The sequence below is a fragment of the Mustela nigripes genome, chromosome 17 (assembly GCF_022355385.1).
Source record: "Mustela nigripes isolate SB6536 chromosome 17, MUSNIG.SB6536, whole genome shotgun sequence".
NCBI lineage: Eukaryota > Metazoa > Chordata > Mammalia > Carnivora > Mustelidae > Mustela > Mustela nigripes.
The window spans coordinates 27,337,655-27,353,111 of record NC_081573.1 but is presented as its reverse complement, the minus strand read 5'-3'; the positions used below and the strand labels follow the sequence as shown (position 1 = coordinate 27,353,111).

Genomic DNA, 15,457 nt, shown 5'->3' with positions numbered 1-15,457 from the left:
TGTGGGTTTTGAGTTTTAGGGTGAAAGACCTCCCCCTTGAATTCACTTCCCGTGTAACCGGCAGTGACATGGCAAAAGTGGGGAGCACCCTCGTATTTTCCCACTAGAAATTTTTTTAACAGGTCGCTTTCCCAATTCAAACCACTGTATGGTTCCGATCCTGAAGAGACCGAAATATCATTTAATCTAGCATCAAATTAATTTCTCCTAAGTAGACATGTAAACTGACTTAAGCAATTTTTGATATCTGCAGAAGGAAATTGGTTTGATAAATGGAAATGAGAATTCTCTTCTATCCTACGGCGAGAAATCGAAGATAATCGCCTTGCCCATTAACTAACAGTATTCCACCAGTATGGCTAATGCACAAAGCTATTATACACCCAGAATAGAAATTTATGAATTTACAAATCTTACGCACATGCACAATCCCCCCCCTCCTTCCCAAAACACAACTCTAATACGTCTTGTGTTGCTTTGGGTTCTCTGGAAAGCAGACACCGAGCCAAGGTGTCAAGGGCAAGCAGTTTATGTCAGTGATCCCAGGAGATGCCAGTGGGGGGAGGGGAAATCAGATAGGGAGGGGAGGGCAGCAAGAAAGATTCGTTTTCAAGCAGGGTCCCAGCATGAGTAACTAAGACTTAATCCTGCTGGAGAACTCTGGGACCTCAGAGGCTCCCTTTGGATGGGGTAAGAGAGCTGGGTATTTCTTCCTTCCTATTTCTTCTTCCTGCCAGTCGTTGATGGAGGGATTTTGGTAGGGTGGGGTTGGAGGGTCATTTCATCCATTCCTTATACTTCTGAGCTGTCATGCTAGGGCCAATGGGAACCTAGGGGTCAAAGAGAGTCCTCAGGCAAGGAAATTCGGGGATTGGCAGCTGTTAGTCCGGCAGACATGCACCGAAGTGGTGAGAATGAGGGTAGATCGCCACATCTTTTGTCCTTAAAAGAAAGGATCCCCCCCAGAATTTATTCGGCTCTGCATGTCATTACACATATCACAGACACTCCCACTGCCATTGTCGGCAGGAACTCTGCAAGCCCCCCTTTCCCCCTCAACACACATACACACCTCCCACACACAGTGAGTCCCTCACCTGTCATCTCCCGCAGGAAAGAGCATGATGAGCACTACAGATGCCCGGTTCTTTCGAAAGCCCTCTTCAAAAATCTAGAATGCAGGAGGTTTCTCAGGTTTCTGGTTGTCATCTTTCTTTCCAAATGTTAAGAGAAGAAATCTGGGCCAATTTATGGAATTAAAAATACAATGTTCTAAATGTATATGTCAAATGGTGTTAAGTACCAAAGAAGAAAAATACAGCAGAGAAAGAAGATATATATATATATATATATATATATATATATATACACACACACACATATTTATGTATATATATATTTTTTTTTTCTTCCTTTTTACCCTTTAGTGATTCAGACTCTAGCTAGGGTCTTGTGCACAGTCACACAAGCCCTCAAATATTCAGCATTGCCTATAGCAGAAAAAGACTAGCAACAATCTAGACATCCGTTTATGTAAGAAACATCCGTGTGTTTCATAAACATTAACTCACGTTAAGACTCAACAACACACCTGCCCGGTGGCAGGGTCATTATTCATGATTCCCTTTTTCGGATATGAAACCGAGGCATAGAAATTAAGTCATTTGTCCAAGTTTATGCAGTGAGGAAGGGGGAGCGTCAGGATTTGAACCCGCACTGTGTGGCTCCAGCGTCTAATCTCTGGAGCTGGATAGACTGCCTCCCTCTCCAGGGGAAAACTGATTGAATTATGGTTCCAGCCCTTCAGTGGAATTCTATGGAGTTGGCTTAGAGAATGGGGGTAGTTCTGTGGATGTGGGTATGGAAAGACTCCTAAGATATTAACTACCAACATCAAGGTATCGAACAGTACAGAGAGTAAATGATCATTTGCATCCCACATGGGAAAAGAACACATACATGTGCTTTGTTATGCAAAGAGCATTGCTGGAAGGACACCTGCAAAACCAGTACGGGCACTTTTCCCAGAGGAAAGGGAAGACACAAAAACTTTTCATGGACTTTTTCTGGCATTGTTTTGACTGTTTATCATACACGTGTAATACCTGTTTCATAATACATAAGTTAATTGTAACTTCAAAAAGTTGGAACTATAACTTCTTTTAATATTGTATTTATTTAAGAGAGAGAGAGCGAGCAGGGGCAGGAGGGAGAAGCAGGCTCCCCACTGAGCAGGGAGCCTGACTCCCAGACCCTGAAATCATGACCTGACTGAGCCACCCAGGTGCCCCAAAACTTCTTTTAATAGAGCAATGGAAGGGGCGCCTGGGTGGCTCAGTCAATTAAGTGCTTGCCTTCCGCTCTGGTCATGGTCCTGGGGTCCTGGGATCTAGCCCCACATTGGGCTCCTTGCTCAACGGAGAGCCTGCTTCTCCCTCCCCTCTGCCTGCCTGCCACTTTCCCTGCTTGTGCTCTGTCTCTCACTATCTCTCTGTGTGTGTCAAATAAATAAATAAAAGCTTTAAAAAATTGTTTAAAAAATAGAGCAATGGAAAATGTCATGTTTTGAATTTTGCAGAACTTACTTACCTTATAATTCAAGGTGAAATACCAAAAGTGATTAAGTTTTTTATCTTTCACGTGGCTTTAAACTGGGGGGGAAGGAGATAGCTTATCAGGCTATTTTCTTTTCTTTTCTTTTTTTAAAAAGATTTTATTTATTCCTTTGATAGAGAGAGAGGTCACAGGTAGCCAGAGCAGCAAGAAGTGGGGGTGGGGAGCAGGCTCCCTGCTGAGCAGAGAGCTTGATGTGGGGCTTGATCCCAGGACTCTGAGATCATGACCTGAGCGGAAGGCAGAGGCTTGATCCACTGAGCCACCCAGGCGCCGCATCAGGCTATTTTATCAAAATGTGAAAAGCATTAAATTCATGTGCAAATTTTAATAGAAATAATTGCATAATATGGTCGATTTCATTGGAGTGTGTAATGTTTTAAAGAGTGTGACAGGGACGCCTAGATGGCTCAATGAGTTAAGCATCTTGCTTTGGCCCAGGTCATGATCTCACGGTCCTGGGATTGAGTCCCACATAGGGCTCCCTGCTCAGCAAAGAGCCTGCTTCTCCCTCTGCCTGCTGCTCTCTCTACTTGTGTTCTCTTGTCTCTCTGTCTCTCTCTGACAAATAAATACAACCTTTAAAAATAAATAAATAATTAAAAATTTTAAAAAACACTGTGACAATTTTATGGAGGACTCCAGGAAGCTCAGTCAGTTGAGCGTCCAACTCTTGATTTGGCGTGAGATCAAGCCCTACATCAGGCTCCACACTCAGCATGGAGTCCACTTGAAGTTCTCTTTCTCCTTCTACCTGTCCCCCTACTTGCGCTATCGCTAAAATAAATAAAATCTTTTAAAAAATGTGATTTTAAACATTTTCTGACTTTGTACACTAATCTTTGAAATAAAAAAGGAAAAAAAAAAAGCAGGCAACTATTTCAAATAGCTTTGTGAAATCATTTTGGCTCTATGTCCTATATCCATTCCACTGTCTGCAATTTAAAATCTGATGGCCCGGGGCACGTGGGTGGCTCAGTGGGTTAAAGCCTCTGCTTTCAGTTCAGGTCATGATCCTAGTGTCCTGGGATCGAGCCCCGAATCGAGCTCTCTGCTTGGCGGGGAGCCTCCTTCCTCCTCTCTCTCTGCCTCCCTCTCTGCCTACTTGTGATCTCTGCCTGTCAAATAAAAAATGAAAAATGAAATCTTAAAAAAAAAAAAAGTTCTCAGTAAGAGAGAAAAAAATTAAAATAAAATAAAATCTGATGGCCCTAAAAATGACCCACTGTTTCTAGTAACAACATTTATTGTGCAAAATCTTCATTTTGGGACGCTTGGGTGGCTCAGTCAGTTAAGCATCTGCCTTCAGCTCATGTCATGATCCCAGGGTCCTGGGATCGAGTCCTGCATCGGGCTCTCTGCTCAGCATGGAGCCTGCTTCTCCCTCTGCCTCTGCCTCCCTCTCTGCCTGCTTGTGCTCTCTCTCTGACAAATAAATAAAATCTTTTTTAAAAATTTAAAAAATTTAAAAATCTTCATTCCTTCCTGTTTTACTTGAATGACTTTGTCTTTTATGTTAAATAAACTCAAGAAATTGGTCCCTACAAATGAAAGTAGCAAAGTGTTTTTCCTGATTTCATACTAAATGGAAGTAATTAAAGGAGCTCCTTTACTCAAAAAGAATTTGTTCTTTTTATGGACAGGCATACATCACTGAAAATGTTAAAATTTTAGGGCAGCTGTGTTCTCAAAATTAGGATTCCTATATAAGATTAGGGAGGATAAAAATATACTTAAGCAAATACTGGAAACCACTTGCTTATAATTTCTCACTCTACATAGAAAAAGGATAACTCAAGTTAATTCTGTTCATTAAAATAAGAAAATGCTCAATTAAGTGGGCCAGAATAGTTTCAATTAAAGATATACATTTTTCCAATAGGGCAAAATTTGAGAATCTTCTACTACATAAAGACATTACTTTTTTTGGTTAGAGAGTAAAACTAAGGTGAACTTGTTTTTTTATTTATTTACTTTTTTAAAGATTTTATTTAGGAGCACTTGGGTGGCTGTTGGTTAAAGGATCTGACTTCCACTCAGGTCATGATCTCAGGGTCTTGGGATCGAGACCCACAACGGGCTCCCTGCACAGTGGGGAGTCTGCTTCTCTCTCTCCCGCTGCTCCCCCCAACTTGTGTTCTCTCTCTCTCAAATAAATAAAATGAAAAATCTTAAAAAAAAATAATAATAATTTTACTTATTTGTTTGAGACAGAGTGGGAGAGAGAGTATGACCAGGGATAAGGGCAGAGAGAGAAGCAGGCCCCTGAGAACCCTGGGATCATGACCTCAGCTGAAGGCAGATGGTTAACTGACCAAACCAACCAGGTGCCCTGTAAGGTAATTTTTTTTTTTTTAAACAAAGGTGAACTTTTAACTGGAAAAGAGGACAAGATAAAAAGCCCAAGGCACAAGACCTGGAAACTCTCAATGCTTCTTACCAACAGAAATAGTAAATGGGCTTCAATGTATAGGAGGAAAAAAACCAATTATCTTTACAAAGGAAATTAGGATTTCTTAAGGAAATGCTTCCTCAACTCAAACTACAGGTATGTTCCACCTAGCTTGGTCCTGACTTTCCCATCTCAAGAAACAGACCATTATTTGATTAGCTCCGGAAGCTTTAAACCAGGCGCGCTCCTGGGATCTTCTTTTGCTCTCTTCTCCACATCGAGGGCGTGACCCAGTCACTCATTGGTTCGCTCAGAGTAAATGAGCAACCCTAACCCTAACCCTAACTCCACCCCTCAGCTGCTCTGGTCTCTTTCTGCCCTTGACAAATCCCCCCAAAGTCTCTCACCCTAGCAGCTTGCCTTCCCCGCCTCGTACACTCCTATCCATGTCCCTAAACCAGTGGAACTTCTTCATGTCTCTTCTTAGTGGATCTTAACCCGTATTCCACACGATTGGCCCCGTCCACCTTCTGAAAGCATTCCCTGACCTTCCATTTTTCTGGATTTTCTCCGACCTCCCAGGGTCATTCCTTCTGTGTTTCCCTTCAGGTGCGTCCTCCAACCAGGCCACCAAAGACTAGATTTCTCCAAGGCTTGGTGTCACTCCTCCCTCCATTCTCTTTTTACTTCTTTCTAGACAAGTAGTTCCCAAAGTGTGTTCCACACATCCTTTTGGGGGGTCCCACAAGGTCAAAACTATTTTTGTAATAATACTAAAATGTGACTTGCTTTTTTTGCTGTGTTGACACATTGCCTGTGGGCACAAAAGCAATGGCTCATCAAACTGCTGATGGTTCCTATGAATCAAGGCACTGACACCAAACTGTACCAATAGTTATGGTATTCGTCCCTATCACCCACTTACAGAAAAAAGAGCTGCACTTAAGAAGGTGCTTGATGGGGACGCCTGGGTGGCTCAGTTGGTTAAGCATCTGCCTTTGGCTTAGGTCATGATCCCAGGGTCCTGGGATAGAGCCCCGAATTAAATCTCTGCATCTGCTCAGCAGGGTCTGCTTCTCTGCCTGACCCCACTCTCTCTCTCTCTCTCAGATAAGTATATCTTGGGGCACCTGGTTGGCTCAGCTGGTTAAGCAGCTGCCTTCAGCTTGGATAGTGATTCAAGAGTCCTAGGATGGAGCCCCATGTCGGGCTCGCTGCTCAGCAGAGAGCCTGCTTCTCCCTCCAGCTCTGTCCCTCTCCCTGCTTATGCATTCACTCTCTCTCTGTCAGATAAAGTCTTTAAAAATAAATAAATAAATAAAAATAATAAATATTTAAAAAAATAAATTCATCTTTTTAAAAAAGATTTTATTTATTTATTTGGCAGAGACAGACACAGTGAGAGAGGGAACACAAGCAGGGGGAGTGGGAGAGGGAGAAGCAGGCTCCCCACTGAGCAGGGAGCCCAATTCGGAGCTCCATCCGGGATCATGACCTGAGCTGAAGGCAGACGCTTAACGACTGAGCCACCCAAGTGCCCCTAATAAATAAATCTAAAAAAACAAAACAAAACCAAAATAAAACAAAAATGTGCTTGATGTTGTATGTTAAATATACTGAAATTTTTTTTAAAATGCACTTGATGACTTAGTAAAAATATTGTTTTATTAAACCTTTTATTAAACCTTGACTCTTGAACATACCTCTTTCCATACAGATATGTTATACTAGTACATTTAATAAAAAGACCGTATTTCCTTATTGAATTAATTTGGCAACTCAGTGGAAGAGCAATTGGCCATATAATTATGGGTCTATTTCTGGACTGGACTTTCAATTTTGTTCTTCTGATCTCTATGTCTTGCCTCAATAACTATAGTTTTACAGTACGTCTTAAAATCAGGTTGTATAAATTCTCCAAACTTGTTCACCTTTCAGAACGCTGTTTCGAGGAAGCCTGGGTGGCTCAGTCAGTTAAGCATTTGCCTCCGGTTCAGGTCATGATCCCAGGACTGAGTCCTGCACTGGGCTCCTTGCTAAGCAGCAATTCTGATTCTCCCTCTCCCTCTGCTGCTCCCACTGCTTGTGCTCTCTCTCTCCCCCCCCTCTGTCCGACAAATAAATACAATCTTAAAAATAAATAAAATAAAATAAAACAAAGGCTGTTTTGGATATTCTAAATCCTTTGCATTTAACACAATTTTTTTTTAAGATTTTATTTATTTATTTGATAGAGAGAAATCACAAGTAGATGGAGAGGCAGACAGAGAGAGAGAGGGGAAGCAGGCTCCCCGCCGAGCAGAGAGCCCGATGCGGGACTCGATCCCAGGACCCTGAGATCATGACCTGAGCCGAAGGCAGCGGCTTAACCCACTGAGCCACCCAGGTGCCCCAACACAATTTTTTTTTTAAAGATTTATTTATTTGACAGACAGAAATCACAAGTAGGCAGAGAGGCAGGCAGGGGGCGGGGGGAAGCACGTTCCCCACTGAGCAGAGAAGCCGACTCGGGGCTTGATTCCAGGACCCTGGGATCATGACCTGAGCCGAAGGCAGAGGCTTTAAACCCACTGAGCCACCCAGGTGCCTCTCCACATAAATTTTAGACTCAGCTTATCAATTTCTACAGAAACACTTGCTGAGATTTTAATTGGGATTGCCTTGAATCTATAGACCAATTTAGGGAGAAATGTCATCTTCCAATCCATGCACATGGTATATTTCTCCATTCATGTAGGTTTTAACTTCTCTCAACAATGTTTTGTAGTCTTCAATGTACATGTACTGTATTATTTTTTTAAGACTTATTTATTTTAGAGAGTGGGGGAGAGGGGCGGAGGGAGAGAGAGAATCAAAAAGCAGACTCCCGCTGAGCACAGAGCCCAAGACAAGGCTGTGGTGCGGGAGTTGGGGGTTGTTGGGATGCTGATCCCAGGACCCTGAGATCACGACCTGAGCCCAAATCAAGAAATCAAGAGCTAGACACTTAACCAATGAAGCCACCCAGGCACCCGTATACTGTGTATCTTCTCTAAATTTATTCCTACATTTTTGGATGCTAACATAAATATGATGGTTATCCAAATTTCTTTTTGGATTCTTCATGGCTAATATGTAGAAATATAACTGACTTTGGTATAATGATCTGGAATCCTGGGATCTTGCTAAATTTACTAATTCTGGTAGTCTTTTTGTATACTTTTAAGGACTGTCTACATATGTAACAGCTGCAAATAAAAACAGTCTCACTTCTTCCTTTCTGGTACATATATTACTTTTTTTTTTTTTTTTTTTTTTACTTTATTACACTGGCTAGGAATTCCAATATGATACTGGGTTAAAGGAGTCAGACTGGAAATCCTTGCCATGCTTCTGATCTTAAGCAAAAACAATTCAGTCTTTCACCATTAAGTACAATGCTAGCTATAGGTTTTTTTTGTAGATGTTCTTTAAAAGTTTGAAAAAATCTCTTCCTATTCCTAGTTTGCTAAGAATGTTGGATTTTTGTCAAATGCTTTTTCTGCATCTATTAAGAGGGTCATACAGTTTCCATGTCCATTCTGTACAAATAACAGAAAATGTGAATCAACTGGTTTAAACCATAATGACTTTATCTCATAAAAAATCCAATGAAGGGGGTGGTTAGCTCCCTTCTGTGGCTGCAAGATGGTTCCAGTAGTGCTGTTCTTGCCTTCAATCTGTTGCAATATGTTGTTATGATTGAAGTATAGAAGGAAAATCTACACTCACACAGATATGACTAATAGAAGCCAATCCTGGTAATTCCATTCCCCTTATCAGTGGCAGAAGGAAGGTATTTGACCTAATTCTGGCCGCTGATAATGGGAGGATACAGCAGACTGGCTGCATGGTGACCGACCCCAGCTCCTCTTTTGGGGCACAGACTAAGATTACATCCCCCAGCCTCTTATGCTGTGAGGGTAGTGTGGGAACCAGTTTTGGACAACGGAATGTGGGCAGAAATAAAAGTTGTCACTTTGGAGCTTCGCCCTAAAATTTCAAGTGAGATCCTTGGGTCTCTCTCTTCTACTCACCCATGAGGCTAAAAGGACTGGACTCCAATATCATGGAATCATGTAAAAGAAGGATCCTAGATCCTTGAGAGAGCCACCCAACTTGCATGGAATTGTGATGGGAGTGGGAAATAAATTTTTGTTGTGTTAAGTCACTTGGTCATTGAGATTCTTACAGCGTATAGCATTAAATACTACGACTGATACAGATAGATATGCTGTGAGGGCTTCTGGGACAGGTAGTCAGCTCCTAAAGAGACAGAAGAGGAGAGTGCCTGGGTGGCTCAGTCGGTTAAGTGTCTGCCTTTGGCTCAGGTTGTGATCCCCAGGGTCCTGGGATTGAGCCCCATGTGCTCAACTGGTGCCCAGCAGGGAGTCTGCTTCTCCCTCTCTCACTGCCACTGCCCCCATTTGTGCACGCTCACTCTCTCTCACAAAGAAATATTTAAATAAATGAAATAAATATTTAAAAAGAGAGAGAGAGAGGAGGAGAAAGTCCTCTTTCTGGCTCTGGACTCTAATGTCTCTAGCCATCTTCCAATCACAAAAGGAAGCTAGCTCGTGTTCAGAGCAAGGCAGAGCAAAAATGTGGGTAGAGATGGGATTTTTTTTTTTTAAGATTTTATTTATTTATTTGACAGAGAGAGATCACAAGTAGGCAGAGAGGCAGGTGGGGTGGGGGGGAGCAGGCTCCCTACTGAGCAGAGAGCCTGATGTGGGCCTCGATCCCAGGACCCTGAGATCACTACACTGAGCCACCCAGGCGCCCCAAGATGAGATATTTGATACCACTGGGCTGCTGAATCAACCAGCCCTCTCACCAGATTTTATGTGAGGTAGTAAGTTCATTACAATTTAAGACGGTAGACCCACATTTTCTGTTGTTTGCACTCAAAAACAACTTATCTGATACTTAACAAATCAAAAACTCATCAGTCCCCCACCCCACCCCCCACCCCACCGCCTGCTCCTCTTCTGGTGTTTCCTATTTTGGTAAATGGTAACACCGTCCAACAGCTTATGTAAGCCAGAAACCTGACTCAACCCTGACGCTTCCCTCCATCTTGCTGTTTTCCCCCCGTGTCGAACCCATCACCACCTGCTTTTGTATCTTTTTACTTTATCAACACCACACTGATCAGAACCAACACCATCTATCTTCCAAACCACCCCAGTAACCTCCTGGCTGGTCCACCTGCTTCTCCTCTGGCTCACCTCCAACAGCAGAGGTTTCCAAAATTTTCGTCTGATCATATCATGCCTCCTCTCTATCCCTTCCTGTTAAAAAACACTCAAGGGACTTCATTCTCCCATTGCTTGCAGGATAAAGATGTAACATCTTAAAAAAAACCCTGGTGGTCTGGCCCCCACCTGCCTCACTGGTCACACCTTGCAATGAACATCCACCACACGGGAGCTTCTATTGGTCCCTCATCCTTGTCTCACTCTCTCTGGCCCCAGGATCTTTGTATATGATATTCTTTCCTCCTGGAGATGATCTGTCCTGCTTCTTCTCCTAGTTAACTGCTTCTATCACTTCTCCAAGAAGTCTTTCCTGGTCTCCAGTGGGGCCTCATAGCTTCAGCTACCCTCTTTGTAGCATTTGTCACTTGTAATTTTACATAGATTCTGTTTGTCTCCTACTAGCTCCTAAGCTATGTAAGACAAGGACTATATTTGCTTACCTTAGTGTTCTCAATAGCTAACAGAATGCTCAGCACACAGGAGCTTCAATAAATCTGATCAAGAATGAAGTGCTGGGGCACCTGGGTGGTTCAGTGGGTTAAGCCTCTGCTTTCCGCTCAGGTCATGATCCCAAGGTCCTGGGATCGAGCCCCGCATCAGGCTCTCTGCTCAGCAGGGAGCCTGCTTCCTCCTCTCTCTCTCTCTGCCTGTCTCTCTGCCTACTTGTGATCTCTGTCTGTCAAATAAATAAATAAAATCTTAAAAAAAAAAAAGAATGCAGTGCTATATAAAGAAAGTGTAAATATATGGTACAAGATGCTTGAGTGTCTAGAACACTGACCCCTGATCTTGTCTAAATGGTTACAGGAAGTTTCCCTATGGGAATTACTGATTGAATTGTGGGGTTCATTTTTTTATTGTTGTTGTTAAGATGTTATTTGACAGAGACAGACTCGGTGAGAGAGGGAACACAAGCAGGGAAAGGGGGAGAGGGAGAAGCAGGCTTCCCACTGAGGAGGGAACCTGATGTGGCAGGCTCTGATACCTGATACCAGGACCCCAGGATCATGACCTGAGCCAAAGGCAGATGCTTAACAACTGAGCCATCCAGGCAGCCCCCCCTTTTTTTTTAGGATTTTATTTTTAAGTAATCTTTATACCATAGATGGGGTCTGAACTTATTACTCCAAGATCAAGACTCACATGCTCTACTGAGCCAGCCACATACCCCTGAACTGAGTTTTGAAGGATGAATAGGAGTTTACTAGATGAAGTGGGAAAAGAAGCCCAGCAAGGGGTATGCAAAGAGCATGGCATGCTCAAGCCATGAATAAAGAGCAGAATGGCCAACGCTTACTGAGTGAGGCAGACAACAGAGTGGGAGACCAGAGGACCAAGCAGAGCCAGAGGACACAAAGGAGTCGTGGGTTGGATAATTGTATCATTCCATCTCGAAACTGGAGCACTGGCTTTTTCAGCCATTTACATATTAGTTTCCTAAGTTTTCATTTTCATATCATTTTTTAAATTTTTTTAAAGATTTTATTTATTTGACAGACAGAGATCACAAGTAGGCAGAGAGGCAGGTAGGGAGAGGGGGAAGCAGGCTCCCTGCTGAGCGGAGAGCCCGATGCAGGGCTCGATCCCAGGACCCTGAGATCATGACCTGAGTGGAAGGCAGAGGCTTAACCCACTGAGCTACCCAGGCGCCCCTCATTTTCATATCATTTTAAACAATGAGATGTTGCAAGAATAGTTCAGAGAAGCGCCATGTGTTCTTTCTCAATTTACTATTTGTTTACCTTTTGCTCTACTTGCTTCATTCTTCTTTCTCTCTACATTTATATAGAAATGGGTTTGTTTGTTTTTTTCTGAATCATTGGAGAGAAAGTCAGAGACATCTTGTCCCTAGAGTCTCTTCCATAAATAGTGATCGAATTGGGGATGGAAAATTGATGAATCAGTTATCTAGTGCACTTTGCAGATTCGACTTGGTCAGTTGTCTGTTTTGTCCATTACAGCGGTTTCTATCCTGGTCCCACACCCAGTCCTGGATCTCACACTGTCCCATCAACTCATTTTGATACTCATCCAGGGTTGTCTTGGCAGTCAGAGTACTGTCAATAATTATGCTCTATCAGGACTCTATCAGGCAAACCTGGCCCAGGGGTCATGCTGCTTGTAGGATATGGTGAGGATTTTAAACTTTCTATCTTGTGGGTAATGGGAACCACTGAAGTGACTGAGCATAAAAGCAAGGAAGAAACTTGAGTAAGTGCATGTTTCAAAAAGGCTACTTTCACTCCATTATGAAGAGAAAATAACATGTGGGAAATATTTGTATAATAAATAAATGTTGAGTGCATAAAGACATTTGTTAAGGAACAGCTGTATCTAGAATTCCTCAGAATACTTTCTGACTCATAGCTTGAAGAGTAACCAGCGCAATACAAAATTGCAATTCTCAACCTGATGTCCATGCATGAATAAAAAAAATCCATAAACATTCTGAACTCAGATGCAGGTACACATGTAGTGGTTTCAAAACATCTGCCAGGGTGCCTGGTTGGCTCAGCCTGTAGAGCCTGCAACTCTTTTTTCTTTAAGTATTTTATTTATTTGAGAGAGAGAGAGAAAGCACTGGCAGGGTGAGGGGCAGAGGGAGAAGCAGGCTCCCCACTGTGCAGGGAGCCCAACATGGGGCTGGCTCAATCCCAGAACCCCGGGATCATGACCTAAGCTAAAGGCAGATGCTTAACCGACTGAGCCACCCAGCAGCCCTGAGTATGCGACTCGTGATCTTGTAGTTCTAAGTTCGAGCCCCACATCAGGTGTAGAGATTACTTAAATATAAAATCTTGGGGCAACTGGGTGGCCCAGTCAGTTAAGCGTCTGCCTTCAGCTCAGGTCATGATCTCAGGGTACTGGGATCGAGCCCCGCATTGGGTTGCCTCCTCAGCGGGGCGTCTGCTTCTCCCTTTGCCTCTCCTTCATACTCCCTCTCTCGCAAATAAATAAAATCTTGAAAAAAAAAAAAAAGGAAAATCTTAAAAATAATTATATACGTATTTATGTACATGTATACTAATTATGATACTTCTCCCTTCAAGAAGTGGAACTTAATTCCCCTCTGTCTGAGTATGAACTGGACTCAGTGACTTAAATAAAATTCAGCAGAAGTGACGGTGTGTCACCTCTGAAACTAGCTTTCTCCTCTCTCTCGGATGCTGACTCTGGGGGCAGCCAGGTGCTATGTCATGATGACACGCACGCTGAGGAACCGAGGCCTCCTGCCAACAGCTATGTGAGCGAGCCACCTTGGAAGAAACCTTCCAGCCCCACTCAAGACTTCAGTTGACTGCAACTGTGGCCAATATCTTTACTGTGACCTTGTGAGATCCTAAGGAAGAACCACCCAGCTAAGCTGTTCTTCAACTCCTCACCCAAAGAAACGCAGAGAAAATAAATTTTCTTATTTTAAACTACCAATTTTAAAATCTTTAAAAAAATAAATAAATAAACTACCAATTTTAGAGTAATTTGTTATACAAAAGATAATGAATGTGGCGCATTTAGTGGAAGAGTCTATGATTCTTAGTAAAATTAATGACCTGAAAAAGGGTAAAAATTACTACTGTAAAATCAGTACTGAATTTTTAAAAATCTTTGACTTTCATCCTATACTTTCCATGGGTCTATTTTTTTATACAAGTTTGGGATTAGGTTCAACAAATGAGAAGATTCTATTCTCCAAACCATTGGAAGACTCAAAAGAATGATTTAAAATGCTGTCATGGGGTGGGTGGCTCAGTGGGTTAAGCCTCTGCCTTCGGCTCCTGTCATGATCTCAGGGTCCTGGAATCGAGCCCCACTTCCGGCTTCCGACTCTCTGCTCAGCGGGGAGCCTGCTCCCCCAACCCCCACCACCTCTGTCTGCCTGCCTTTCTGCCTACTTGTAATGTCTCTCTCTGCCAAATAAATAAATAAAACCGTTAAAAAAATAAAACAAAATATATAAAAATGCTGTCATGGGGTGCCTGGGTGGCTTAGCCAGTTAAGCGTCCGACTCTTGGTTTCAGGCTCAGGTCAACTCAGCATTGTGAGATCAAGCCTCACATCAGGCTCCACACTCAGCAGGGAGTCTACTGGAGATTCTCTCTTTCCCCCTTTCCCTTTGTCCCTCCCCCGACTCAAGCACTCTCTCTTGCTCTAAAATAATAAATCTAAAAAAAAAAAAAAAGGCACCAGCTAAGAAAAGCAAACTTTACCCAAACCTATCAAACGAAGATCTAATAGAGTACCTAGTAGAAATTAAGCATGTTTTCATTTTCTGAGAAGAAACATCTACCATTAGACCGAATTATAATTCTGACATGACAACACATCCAGAAATTACTGTTAAAGAAAAAAAATCCAAGTTACAGAACATGATGTTCCCATTATAGAAACAGTGTATTATATATGTATAGATGGAAATGTCCAGAAAAACTTCTACAAAGACATAGCATTAATCAGGGATATTTTTAGCCATAAACAGCAAAAATTCATCATGGCTACCAAAAAATGAAGTTTATCATAAAATTCTAGAGAAGGTCACAAAATGGGTGAGGGGAGGACAATCAGGCTCTGCAAGTGGACAGGAAATGCAGACAGAGGGCACCAGGGACCCAGGGCAACCAAAGGAAAGCTTTGCAAAGCTGCCCCAGAAAAAAAACACCCTTTGGCCACAAGCCTCTCAATGCCACCACAAATATGTCAACTAACCCTTGACATGTGTTGGTTCCACAATGTTCTAAGTCCTCTGGCAGAAGCATCCAAGAAACCAAGAATTTCTTCGGTAACAGACAATCTGTTGGTGTCATGGTCTACTTAGAAAACTGAAATCAGAGCAAAAATAAGAGATGATGACAGACGTTCTTCTGAAGGGGACAGAATGTATGGATTAGATGGGTACAAGAAACCCATAATTTATAAAAATAAAATGGCAGAGAAAGGGAGTCTTCTGCCAAAAGTGGATGTTTAAAATACTATAGTGCAATTTTACTATTGTTGCTGAACAGAAAGAATTTCTGGATATTGTGAAATGAGTTCTGAAATGGCTCATGTCCTATATACTCGTTAAACACAATCAGATATTGGTCCATGCAATTTCAAAAAAGCAGGAAGCCAGCCTACAACAGAAGTAGGTAAACAGGACTGCTGAAGAGATAAGGGCTCTTCCCTATCTTGACAA

General features: G+C 42.4%; 1 long non-coding RNA gene across 1 annotated transcript; it reads right to left on the bottom strand.

Moving 5' to 3' along the window:
- Positions 1-470: 470 nt before the first annotated feature.
- On the bottom strand, positions 471-15,010 carry LOC132006015 (uncharacterized). The gene is made up of 3 exons (XR_009400948.1): positions 14,989-15,010; positions 1,098-1,238; positions 471-830 (listed from the first exon to the last, which is right to left on the bottom strand). It is a non-coding gene; the product is annotated as an uncharacterized LOC132006015 (long non-coding RNA).
- Between the last annotated feature and the right edge of the window lie 447 nt (positions 15,011-15,457).